Source organism: Zootoca vivipara, chromosome 15 (assembly GCF_963506605.1).
Source record: "Zootoca vivipara chromosome 15, rZooViv1.1, whole genome shotgun sequence".
NCBI classification, from domain to species: domain Eukaryota; kingdom Metazoa; phylum Chordata; class Lepidosauria; order Squamata; family Lacertidae; genus Zootoca; species Zootoca vivipara.
This window is the reverse complement of record NC_083290.1, coordinates 27,894,021-27,906,201: the sequence shown is the minus strand read 5'-3', so window position 1 is coordinate 27,906,201 and position 12,181 is coordinate 27,894,021. Positions and strand designations below refer to the sequence as shown.

At 47.0% G+C, this 12,181-nt stretch overlaps 1 non-coding gene across 1 annotated transcript; it reads right to left on the bottom strand.

Moving 5' to 3' along the window:
* Positions 1-1,290: 1,290 nt before the first annotated feature.
* Positions 1,291-1,365, bottom strand: TRNAK-CUU (transfer RNA lysine (anticodon CUU)). Its single transcript has one exon. It is a non-coding gene; the product is annotated as a tRNA-Lys (tRNA).
* Positions 1,366-12,181: the final 10,816 nt, after the last annotated feature.

The following is a 12,181-nucleotide window of genomic DNA, read 5'->3' as shown; positions in this document are numbered from 1 at the left end:
GTAAAGTTACCGTAACTTCCGTCATAGAGCTTCAGTATGCTGATGACAACGTACTGTGTGCACGCTCAGAGGATGACCTCCAAACCACCCTAAATATCTTTGTAGAAGCTTACGAAAAGCTTGGCCTATCACTCAACATCCAAAAAAACCAAAGTGCTGCACCAACAAGTACAAAATAACCCCTCTGCAGCGCCACAAATCCAACTCAGTGGTGTAACGTTGGAAAATGTTGGTCACTTCTCCTACCTAGGCATTTATCTTTCCACAAGAGCCAACATTGATGCCGAAATCCAGCATCTCCTGAGCTCTGCGAGTGCTGCTTTCTCCTGATTGAAGTGCAGAGTGTTTGAGGACCGGGACATTCACAGGGAAACCAAAGCGCTTGTTTACAAAGCTATTGTACTACTAAGCTTACTATATGCTTGTGAAACATGGACCACTTATAAACGCCATCTCCAACTCCTCGAAAGATTCCATCAACGGTGCCTCCGAATTTTTTTACATATCACTTGGGAAGACAGGCGAATTAATATCAGTGTACTGGAAGAAGCAAAGATCACCAGTGTTGAAGCAATGATTCTTCAACATCAACTTCGTTGGACTGGTCATGTTGTGCGGATGCCTGATCATCGTCTTCCAAAGCAACTACTCTATTCCGAACTTAAAAATGGAAAGTGTAATGCTGGTGGCCAACAAAAGAGATTTAAAGACTGTCTCAAGGCAAATCTTTAAAAAATGTAGCATAAACACCAACAACTGGGGAACACTGGCCTGCGAGTGCTCCAGTTGGAGAACAGCCCTTACCAAAGGTGTCATGTGCTTTGAAGAAACTCGATCTCAGGACACAAGAGAAACGTGCTAAGAGGAAGGCACGCTTGGCAAATCCACACCGTCATCAGCTCCCGCCTGGAAACCAATGTTCCCACTGTAGAAGGACGTGTGGATCCAGAATTAAAATCATGTTTATGGAAGACAATCTTACTCAGATATGAGTGATCGAAGAAGAAGAAGAAGAAGAAGAAGAAGAAGAAGAAGAAGAAGAAGAAGAAGAAGAAGAAGAAGAAGGGAGATTTTGCTATTTAATATTGTTCCGTTCGAATCGTTGCGTTTATTGTACAGTACTTTAATTGTAGCTTTCTTTTGTATTCATAGGCTGTTCATCAATCACTCTGGGGGGCTTAAGGCAGAAAAAAACTGATATAGAAATAGCTGCAGAAGATCATAGAACTGTAAAGTTGGAAGGGACACTGAGGATCATCTAGTCCAACCCCCTGCAGTGCAGGAATATTCTGCCCAACGTGGGACTCAAACCCACAACCCTGAGATTAAGAGTCTAACGCTCTACCAACTGAGCTACCCCAGGGCTTGAGTTCCAGTCTGGGAAAAAGACAGGATATAAATTTAATATTAATAGTGAAATAAACAAACAACAACAACAAAACACTCTCATTTCCATGTGATCACCCCAATGACTCTTCTACTATATATTTTATTTATCAAGGTATGTATACAACATGCATCCCCACCTCCAAAAATAAATTAATTTGCCTAAGGGAACCAATAAAAATGAAACAAGGATATGGATTAAAAAAGAAAATACAACTAAATCTATATCCTCTGGAAGGCTGATGATAGTATTCTGTTGCGAAGTTCATAAAGCATCTACCGTAGTAGCAGCTTAAAGACTAACACATCTGTTATAAAGGCATAGTAAAGGTAAAGGGACTCCTGACCATTAGGTCCAGTCGCGGAAGACTCTGGGGTTGCGGCGCTCATCTCGCTTTACTGGCCGAGGGAGCCAGCGTACAGCTTCCGGGTCATGTGGCCAGCATGACTAAGCCGCTTCTGGCGAACCAGAGCAGTGCACGGAAACGCCGTTTACCTTCCTGCCGGAGCGGTACCTATTTATCTACTTGCACTTTGACATGCTTTCGAACTGCTAGGCTGGCAGGAGCAGGGACCGAACAATGGGAGCTCACCCCGTCACGGGGATTCGAACCGCTGACCTTCTGATCGGCAAGCCCTAGGCTCTGTGGTTTAACCCACAGTGCCACCCGCGTAACAAACAAACATACATAACAAACAAACGGGCGAAATTACAGAAGCACCAAGTAACAAAGTAGAACATTTCCCTTGGCATCCAGCCAGGAGCACAGGCAGGTCCGGGGGAAACCCTTAGGATAAGCCAGCAACTCAGATGTGCTGTAATGGGTGATGAGGGCCCGGCAGGCATGTCAACCTCACTCTTTCATTTCCCCGAGGAACCACTAGAGGTCAGCAGTGGGCACTGCGAGGGTAGTCAAAGCCCAGGGACTCAACTCCTGGCACCAGCACCTCTCGCCTTTCAGATTATCCTCTTTGTTCTGGGCTCGACTTGGCATTTGGTATCTGCCAGTTTGTTGGCTCGGAAAGGGATGCATGTGCAGCGAGAAGCCCGGGCAGGAGTCCAAAGGAAAACGAGGGAAATTAGCTTCGTCTTCTTTTATAAAGTGGGTTTAAAAATAAATAGCCCATCCTTTTGCTCCCCATTAGCTTGAAATAAGCAGGCTCTGGAGCCAGGGCTACTTAGTTGCACTGGGGGAAGGGGGGGAAGCACAGGGCCCTTCATCCTCCAGACGTCGTTTGACGCCCACCAAAGTCAATTGCGATCACAGTGATTTACACTTGCTGAGGGACCCAGGTTATCCTTCAGAATGTGTCCAGCTGTTGGGTGATTTCCTCCTGTTTGTCTCCTGGGCTCTCTCCCTGCCAGCTTCAACTGGTGGAAGGTGTTGCTCAGAGAGTTCGGGGAGATGGAAATTGTCTGGTATATCTACGAAGCATTTCCAGAGGAGTTGGCAGGTAGAGGAGACATGGTTAGATGGAGAACATCAGTGCCTCCTGCTTTTACACAGGTATGAGCTGGAGGGTGGGGCAGTGGCCACAAACACACCCTTTAAAGGCACCTCCCACTTTGGGCAACTACAAAAGAGCTTACCTGTCCAGGAAGTATTTGATGGGACTTAATTCTAAGTACACTTGCAGCGCGACCTCAGAAGTTAAGTCCCGCTATGTTTAGGACGTTGAAGATTGTAGCTTCAGGGTTACACTGACAGATTCCTAGTCTTCTTTACTCCTCGGACTCAGCTACAGTAGTCCAAAAACAGTGTTTGGAATATGTTATAAACATGCAGCACCAGATAGCACAGTAAAAAAAAATGTATGCAATTTTACATCTTTTGTTATTTCTGACTTTTTTTACAGTGCCCCCCCCCCCGGTGTATAGATCCACCCTTAGTCCTTATAGTCATGATGAGCCTATTTGCGACCAGGAATTATTTTCTGCATTGAAATCTATATTGTATGTCGATAAGGTTTGGGGTTGTTGTTGTTTTTAATGCAAAGGATTGTAGCCAATGCTGCTCCTACTCAGAGTAGACCCATTGACATTAATGCACATGGCTAACTTAGTGCAGTGTTTCTCAACCAGTGTGCCTCCAGATGTTTTGGGACTACAACTCCCATCATCCCTAGCTAGCAAGACCAGTGGTCAGGAATGATGGGAGTTGTAGTCCCAAAACATCTGGAGGCACACTGGTTGAGAAACACTGACTTAGTGGGTCTGATTTGGGTGGAACTTAGTTGAATACAATCCTTAGATTTCAACTGAAGGTAAAAAAATACTTTGGTAAACACAGGTGCTCCTACCCAGCTATGGAGATCTCCCCCATTTGTGTATCCAGCCATATGGGTGGGGTATAAATAATAAAGTTGTTGTTGTGTTCTCTGGAACAGGAACTGTGGGCATCATCCAACGCAATATGGGCATCTTTTCAAGATCCCCAATGGATGCACACGAGAACAGGATGACAGCACCCTCTGTGCCAATTGCATTGCTTTCAAAAGGTGGCTAGCAGAGCTGACTGTGCACCTGGACTCATATCTCCACTCTCACACTGGTACAACCAACCAGTCACACATAAGTTCCATTTTTTTAATGGCAGAAGTTAGATAGGGGCCATGGGCATTTGCAATCCTGCAGTCAGGTGGCAGAGGAACCAACCACCACACCAGGTTGCCAGGAATGGATATGACAAGGAAAAGACCTTATCATCTGCTTTTTATTCAATATTTACAGAGAGAGGTTGGGGAATGCAGCCTCTTGGAGTAATGACATTGTCCCAAGTAAATCTCCACCTCCCTTTTCTCCCACTTCCTTGTTCATCAACAGCACCACCCCCTCTATGGTTGCCACTTAGGGCCATCTGTCTTTGAGCTCTTTGCTCTCCGACTTTTAAGGCACGCCAGGTTCTGGGAGATAGTGGGTCTGGAATGGTTTCTAGTGATAACATGTCAGCCAGCTGCTCTGGCTCTGCCTCCTCCTCCTCTCCCATTATTTCCCAACTTTCCCCCTCACCTTCCTCTGAGCTGTGACCTTCCACAAACCCCTGTTGTAAGTCGGAACTGTCTTCTTCTTCTCTGGAGGGTCAGGCTGGGGAGGCAGTCTCCTCCATTCCTCCTCTGCCCAGTCTCCGACACCTGCATGGTGCTGGTTGACCAAGAGGAACTAAGACCTGCAGCTGAAGAGGCTGGCAATCTGAAAGGGCCTCACACTGTACTCTGGACTGGGGTGGTGAGGAGTCAGTCACAGATTTTCCAGGGGGAGCACATTCCAGAGCCAAGGTGGCCCCATGTGAAAGGCCTGTCCATACTTACCATACCACCAAGTGTCTAGTTCTCAGCAGTGAAAGAGTGTGATGTGAGCACAACAAATAAATAACCCAAATTTCCACTGGGATGAAAAACACTGCTTCATCTGAATTGGATGAGGTATCTCTAATGCTCTGGATTTTTTTGAAGTCTGGGGAATTTGCCAACTGTCCTGCTGTACAAATATCTTCAGAAGTCACAGCAACCTGTTTCCAGTTTCCAGACAGATAAGATAGCATGGACTGGTTGCACCTCCTGCAAATATTCAAGAAATAAAATTGGTTAATAAATAGCTTGGCAGCCGGCCTGCAACAGCGAGGTGTGGCTCCATAATTAGACTTGCAACATCTCCTCATTTCTTCTTTGTTCAGTTTGTACTTCACAGGGTGGGGATTTGAGGGCCAGTTTCCTGTCAGGACACGATGGCTCCTGAATTTTAGTCATCTAGGTCAGCATGGAACAGGACCAGATGTCTTAACAAGGTGTGCATTTTTACGGGGAGCCAATGCATGTCGAGTAAGGGTCTTCAAGTGAAGCATGAGCATTGATGCCGTTTATTTGTAGATATTTGTAGAAGGCTAGGGAAAGAACCATTTGAGTCTATTCATAGGCTGGATCTACATTGATCTGGAAAACGCTATTTAAAATAGCTCCCCATGCAATTTCTCATTGGCGACAGATTGCTGCTCTATAGAGTCCTCTGGTGTCACATTTTTATAAAACATTTTTAACGTTATAACTCTCCAGTGTAGATAACTCCATGAACACACATGAGACCTTAAGATGAAGAATGCCAAGGACAGACAGGAGTGGACTCAGGAGGAAGGAGGAGGGGGCAGAGATTTGTGGGGTTCTGTGCCACCCCTGAGGCAGAAAGAAGGGGCTGGGCAGTCAGAGAAGGAGAATAGGAGGCGGGGAATCCTCATCCCAGCACCCAAGGAGGATTCTCAGCCACAGCTGGGATGAGTGGCCTGCAGTGGTCATGAGCAAACCAGGGCAAGGCTTTTTCATGTTGTCACTTCCATTTCCTTGCAGCTTTGGTACTTAGCAAGGGCCACCCAAAAAGGCATTGAGGGCCACATGCAGGCTGCAGGCTGTGTGTTGGGCCACCCTGTGCTAAATCTTTAGAAAGAGATTTCTGTGAAATCTTGGCTTGGTCAATGCTGTCAGATAATGCAGCTACCAGGAGCGAGGCAGCAGTAAATCACACTGTGCAAGTTGGCGTCCACTCTTTATTAGCAAAAGTGTGTTCTGCACAGGAGTGCCAGGCCTAATGAGCACAGAAATTCATCTCCAGTAGGTCTTGCCCCCTTGAAACAGTTGCTGGGACTGAAGGTCCCTGCCTCCCCATAGCTATCTAAGTCCCCTCCTCTCCAGGGTCTTTGCCAATCAGAGACTGAGCCTGTGTGTCACCAATCTCTCCTTCGCCCTTTTTATGCCTCTTCTGGTTCTGGGAGCAATCAGGGATGGGAGGTTGTTGCAGCAGGAGGGGGAGACACTTGTGACTCTTCACCAGATGACTTATCTCTGCCTCTTGGCTTCTCTCCTCTTCTGCTTCAGCTTCAGCTTCTGCCTCTGATTCTGTACTTCTCTCTGCAACAGACTCTCCCAGCTCACTAAGCCCTGTTACCTCCTCAGCTCCTGACACCTTCTCTTCCTAGTCTTCTCCCTCCCCTCCTATGACCACTCATTGTTACCCCCCTCACTCCCCGTGCTCTAAACCTTCTTCCATTGGTAGTTCCTCAGCTGGTTCCTCCCACCATTCATCTGAGTCCAACCAGTCCATGACAGCAGGTAAGACCGGTGAGCTATTGATCAGCCCCCAAATAACAGCAAATTCTCACATCCACTTCTTGTGAACTATTGGGCTATTTAACTGGTAGTGTGCATAATAATGGCATCAGGGTCTCACTAAGGACTAATGTGATGTCATTGTTAGAATATCAGACTAAGATGCTGAAGGCCCACGTTCAAATCCTCACTCATCTATGGAGATCCCTGTGTGATCTTAGGTGACCAGTATCTCTCAGCCTCACCTACCTCACATCCTTATTGTTAGGATAAAGGGGTGGGGAAACTTTGAACTCCTTGGAAGAAAGGTGGTATATTACTATAATAATAAACGGTCATGCTGATAAAGACTGAGTGGGCAATGCAAGTACCAGTTTAAGTGCCTAATTTCCTTCCTTTCTCCTTAGTGGGCATCTTTCACCATGCAGATTACCAGATTACTCTTCCCCCAAAACACACCCCAAAATGTTATCTTCCAAAGTAAAACTTTCATCAATGATGTATCTGAAGATTCGTTTAGGAGTGAACACCTCCCCTCTCCATTTATCTCGCTCTGTCTGCCTCTGAGCTATTTTTAATTAAAATAATTTATTCTTACATTTTTAATTGATTCCACTTCTTTCTTGCAGACTTCCCATTGGGCTGGACTTCTCCATTTACAGGGGAGGCGCACACACACACACACAAACACACACAAACACACACACACAATCACACAATTCATGCGGTGCCACGGCAGCCCCTTGATACTACGCAAAATTTATCCATGATTTGCTAAAATGTCAAACCTTTTAGGCTAAAGAGATGAGAAGGGAAACGGAAGGTGGTGGTAGGGTGGGGAGACAAAATAAATAATTATGCAGCAAATTGAGCAAAACAACAAAACAAAAAAACACCCTGCAAACAAACCCGGCGCTTATTAAGACATCAAGAGCAGCGCTTGTTTCTTCTGGCTTCAGTTCTCCTGAGCACAAAAGACGGCTTCTAAATATAGGCGTTGAAGAGATGATTAGGTCATAGGCTGCTAGAGAAGACATTTTAATGCAATTACAAACCAAACCATGCATTGTCACAGGGAAAGAGAAGGGAAAACATGACAGCAGAGAGCCCGGGTGCCCATTTCTCAGCGCTATAAAAAGTCTGCCTTCCATAGCTGAGTCACCGTTGGTAATATTTTCTTCTTCTGAGCTCTTGGAGTTGGGCAAGGAGCAGGGATAAAGTTTTGGAATGTGAGCCGGCTGGCCTTGGCTGTCAAAGTGATCCTGAGTCACAGTTTACAAAGGTCCTCCATGTATTTGCAAGCTTAGGTCTGTAAGCTACAAATGACCTTATTGTTGTCACCCCCCCACACTTTTCATGATATATTCTCCAGTATTTCACAGGCAACTCTCATCATCCCTGACCACAGGCTGGCAGCGCTGGTTTGCATGTGTAATCCAATTGTAGTATAGAGGGCATCAGCTCAGTAGAATCTCAGCAGGTCCTCTCCTGCTACGTAGCCTTGGTCAGAGCCTTCACCCATCTAGCTCAATATTGCCTGCACTGACTGGCAGTCCTAAATACAGTTACTTGAGAGTAAGCCCCACTGAACTCAATGGGGCTCCTTTCTAAGTATGTGTGCTTGGTTTTAAATTGATGATAGATTACGGCAGGCATCCCCAACCTTCGGCCCTCCAGATGTTTTGGACTACAATTCCCATCATCCCTGACCACTGGTCCTGTTAGCTAGGGATCGTGGGAGTTGTAGGCCAAAACATCTGGAGGGCCGCAGGTTGGGGATGCCTGGATTAGGGGGCACGACACCAGGCCCTTCCCGCCCATGAGGAGGACCAGAGCAGCTGCCTCAGGTGGCAGAATCCAATGGGGTGGTGCCCCCACAGGCAACTTGCCCACCACTGCCACTGGAGTAATGCAGTGGAGGCTTCTGGCAAGATCGCATGAGATCTTGCAGAACTCTCGCAAGAGCTCGCTGTACTCCCAGCAAGGGCATCCCTGGTTTGGTGGGTGGCGTGCTCAAGGCAGCACCTTCCCATTTAGCCTCAGGTGGCAAAATGAGACAGGCAGCTCCTGCAGGTGAGACTATCCCACCTCTAGGAGACAGAATTACATTCTTGCTATCCTAAAAAGGCAGAGATTCAGTCAGAGGAAGAGTCATCAGGTATTAATGCCTTTGTACGTTATGGGTTTGGAGGCTGTTATCCAGAGTTAACTCCCAGCCTATGTGAAAGAGGGATTTACGAAAGATCTACATTGGCTCCCAGTAAGTTTCCGAGCACAATTCAAAGTGTTGGTGCTGACCTTTAAAGCCCTAAACAGCCTCGGTCCAGTATACCTGAAGGAGCATCTCCACCCCCATCGTTCAGCCAGGACACTGAGGTTCAGTGCCGAAGGCCTTCTGGCGGTTCCCTCGTTGCGAGAAGCCAAGTTGCAGGGAACCAGGCAGAGGGCCTTCTTGGTAGTGGCGCCCGCCCTGTGGAACGCCCTCCCATCAGATGTCAAAAAGAAAAATAGCTACCAGATTTTTAGAAGACATCTGAAGGCAGCCGTGTTTAGGGAGGCTTTTAATCTTTAATCAAATATTTTATTCTTCTGTTGGAAGCCGCCCAGAGTGGCTGGGGAAACCCAGCCAGATGGGCAGGGTATAAATAATAAATTATTATTTCAATGAGTCTAATTGCACCCACTAGAGGAGGGGTGGGGAACCTCAGGTGTTGGGGGCCAAATATAACCTTCCACACTTCTGTATCTGGCCCCAGACCCAGGGCCGTCTTAAGCATATCGGGCGCCTGGGTGCCATGGTGTGAAGATCGCTCAGCCCCCCCCCCCGTTTCCCACCACGGCTGTCTGGCGCAGCCACGCGGCGCTCCCCTGGTGGCCCGGCGCCCTGCGCCACCCAACCTTGCCTTAGAGCCAGTCCTGCCCAGACCACACCGCTTGCTGGACTTCCTTCCTTCCTTCCTTGATGTCTTCTCCTGGCTGGGATGTGTCCTCGAATTCTGATAATGGTTCTTGCTTGCCTGGATGAAGGGCAGTGTTTGCGTGCAGAAACCCCAGCCTACTGTAGAAAACGGAAAATGACATTTGCTGCCATGCCTCTGGCATCAATACATGGCCCTCAGAAGACTGCCTGGAGGGAAACGTGGCCCTTGGGATGACTACAGAGATTCTAGACATCTGTTTGGCTTATTGCAAGTGGTGTGGGGTTCTCTTCCCCCTGAGAGTGTTTTGCACAGCCTGGGGGTTGATGTGAGGTACCCACTTCTGCCTTGGAGGCTGTGGGGGTCAAGTGCCTGCCCTCCCAGCAGAGAAGGCTGAGCTCCAGTAGGCACAAGCGGAGGGCCATCCTTTTCCCCAACACTGTCTGGCCTGTTGGAAGATTGATGTGGAAGTGTTTGCATTCAGGCTGGCTTCCTCTGGAAATCACCGACTGTGTGAAACAAACATACAATCAAACAAAAACCACTTTTGTACGTTCACATTGTATATATACGCAAACAAAGGTTAAATGCACCAGTGAGTTAACTTTCAGCAGGGACTTAGCTATGGGGTTTCCATTACTGCTAATGGGACTCATGCAGCTTAATTTTATGCGTGCAGCAGTAAAAATGGCCCCCTTAGCTACAAAATTTCAGCTCTGAGTTCCAGCCTTTTGAAAGTTAGTAGGTAAGCAAAACTCCTCACTGTCATGCTATTTGCCTTGTGCTTGGGCTGTAGTCCTCTTCATCAGGCCCTCTTTTCAACATTTAATAAATGGGGAGGGGCTTCTCCCATGCATGCTTACTTGCAAGTAATTCCCATTGAGTTCAACAGTGTGTTTAGTAGGCTAAAGGCTGGCTGTTTCCTGTTTCGCCTACCACTTCCAAACCTGTCCCAGCCATTGGGTAAGATGCAGTGACATCGCAGAATGCTCACTAACGTTCTAATGTTAAGGAGAAAGATGTGATTCAAGGGAGGGGAGCAAGAAGTGAGGGGAGGGTGCGTCACCCATGGCAGCTGCTCATAAAACCCAAATATGCCCATGGGTCTCAAAAGTTGGGAATTAGCAAGCTTCACCATGTCTCTGCTCACCCCTAACTCCATGTCATTTATGAGCAACTTTACAAGTAGTGGTCAGCCAAGTACTGATCCTTGGGGAACCTCACTTCTTGCAGCTCTCCATCTGAAGAACTGTCAGTTGCTTTCTGATTTGTTCTTTGCTTCTTCTTCTTCTTCTTCTTCTTCTTCTTCTTCTTCTTCTTCTTCTTCTTCTTCTTCTTCTTCTTCTTCTTCTGTTACTAAACCATAAGAGGACCTCTTCTAGTCCTTAAAAAATAAAATAAAAATCACCTCTGATGACGTTGGCACTTACACTTACAAAAAATGTTCTCATCAGGGGTTTTTTCCAGCAAGAACTCACCAGAACTCAGTTCCAGCACCTCTCAGGTGGGCACCATTGCCATGATTAGAGAACAAGGGAGGTGTTCATGGTGAATTCCAGCATCTCTTTTGCTAGAAAAATAGCACCGGTTCTCAGAGCTTAAAACCCAGGGAAGAATATACTTCAAAACCTCAGGTACCCAGATCCAATAAGGTTCACCAATATTTTGAATTTAGCCCCGGCCACAACACAGGTGCACATATGTTCTGTGTGGCTAGCGCCTGTCTCAATTCCTTATCCGCAGAATGTGCAGCTCAGCATTTCGATATGGATCTACGTAATAACCCCTGTGCCTCCACCTTTCATGGATATCAGGCCGTCCATGCGAAATGAGTGCCAACCTCATCTGTCCCCAGCATACATTAAACCCCATTATAATCCCCATTATAATTATAAACACACTTTCCCTCTGCAGATTACATTCACCCCGGTGACGAGCCTCAGGGCATCTCCATTCTTAAATGTGTTTCTTATTTTCCTATCTTAACTGGCTGTAATATCAGTTCACATCCTATTTGTACCATGCAAGGAGCGGGGGTGGGGTGGGGTGGAGTGGAAGTGAGCGATTTCTTATGAAGAGAGAGGTCTCTTACTCTAAGCATGCTCTCTGCACACTTCAAAGAGTAGACCCAAGGCAGGGTGCCCATCCCTTCTCTCCCCACTTTGATTCATCTGTACATATAAGGAAACTTGTGGGATTTGTTTGTTTGGTTGAATGAATGATGCAATTATTATCAAAATGTAAACTCAGGGGGCATAAGCCATGAGTGCAAGTCATAGGTGCTGAAAATAACCAGCCACCAGGTATACTCTAGAAGGGGATTCCAAGCTGGAATGCAATTCAGCCTGAAGTTGGGGAACACCCCTGCCTGAAGCCCTGGAGAGGTGCTGCCAGCCAGTGTAGGGAGTACTGAGCTAAATGGACCAATGGCCTGACTTTCTGTATTCCCAATCTGCTCATCACAGCCTCCATCACAGCCTTTCTCTATTCTGAGGAGCAGATTTGTTCACCAACCAGACACTGTTTTCCCCTTTCTCTCCCCCCCCCCGCCCTGCCCCCCCCAATTTCATTGTAATCTTGCAATTTCCCATCCTTGTCCTCTCTATAAAGGCCAGCAGTAAATGTAAACTCAGGGGGCATAAGCCATGAGCGCAAGTCATAGGTGCTGAAAATAACCAGCCACCAGGTATACTCTAGAAGGGGATTCCAAGCTGGAATGCAATTCAGCCTGAAGTTGGGGAACACCCCAGCCTGAAGCCCTGGAGAGGTGCTGCCAGCCAGTG